Below are 573 nucleotides of genomic sequence, written 5' to 3' on the forward strand. Positions count from 1 at the left end.
TTTTTTTTTTTTTTAGTAGCAACAGACCTAGTGATAGGATTGTAACTTTGGGCGATCAAGTCATTAATAATAGTACATGCTCTAGATATCCTGAATCTATTGTTCAGAGTGATGGTGAAATTGATGGGGATATTATCAGCAGAATTCAAGTTGGATGGTTGAAGTCGAGGAATGCATCGAGCTTATTATGCAATAGAAAAATCCCCCTCAAACTTAAGGAAAAATTCTATAAGATTATGGTGAGACCTGCACTGCTTTATGGTGCCGAATGGTGGCCATTAAAAGAGAAGCATAATACTAAGTTAAGTGTTGCAGAGATGAGGATGCTTAGGTGGATGAGTGGCTTGACCCTTAGAGATATAGGATACTAAATGAGCATATACATGAAAAGGTTGGAGTAGCTCCAGTGGAAGATAAGATTAGAGAGAGTTGCCTTAAATGGTTTGTTCACATTAAACGGAGACAATTCGATGACCCGGTTATAAAAGTTGAGGTATTAGATTTGACTTATGTTAAAAAAGATAGAGGTAGACCTAAAAAAACTTGGTTAGAAAATATTAGAAATGATCTTTC

This window comes from Dendrobium catenatum, unplaced genomic scaffold (assembly GCF_001605985.2).
Source record: "Dendrobium catenatum unplaced genomic scaffold, ASM160598v2 original_scaffold_224352, whole genome shotgun sequence".
NCBI lineage: Eukaryota > Viridiplantae > Streptophyta > Magnoliopsida > Asparagales > Orchidaceae > Dendrobium > Dendrobium catenatum.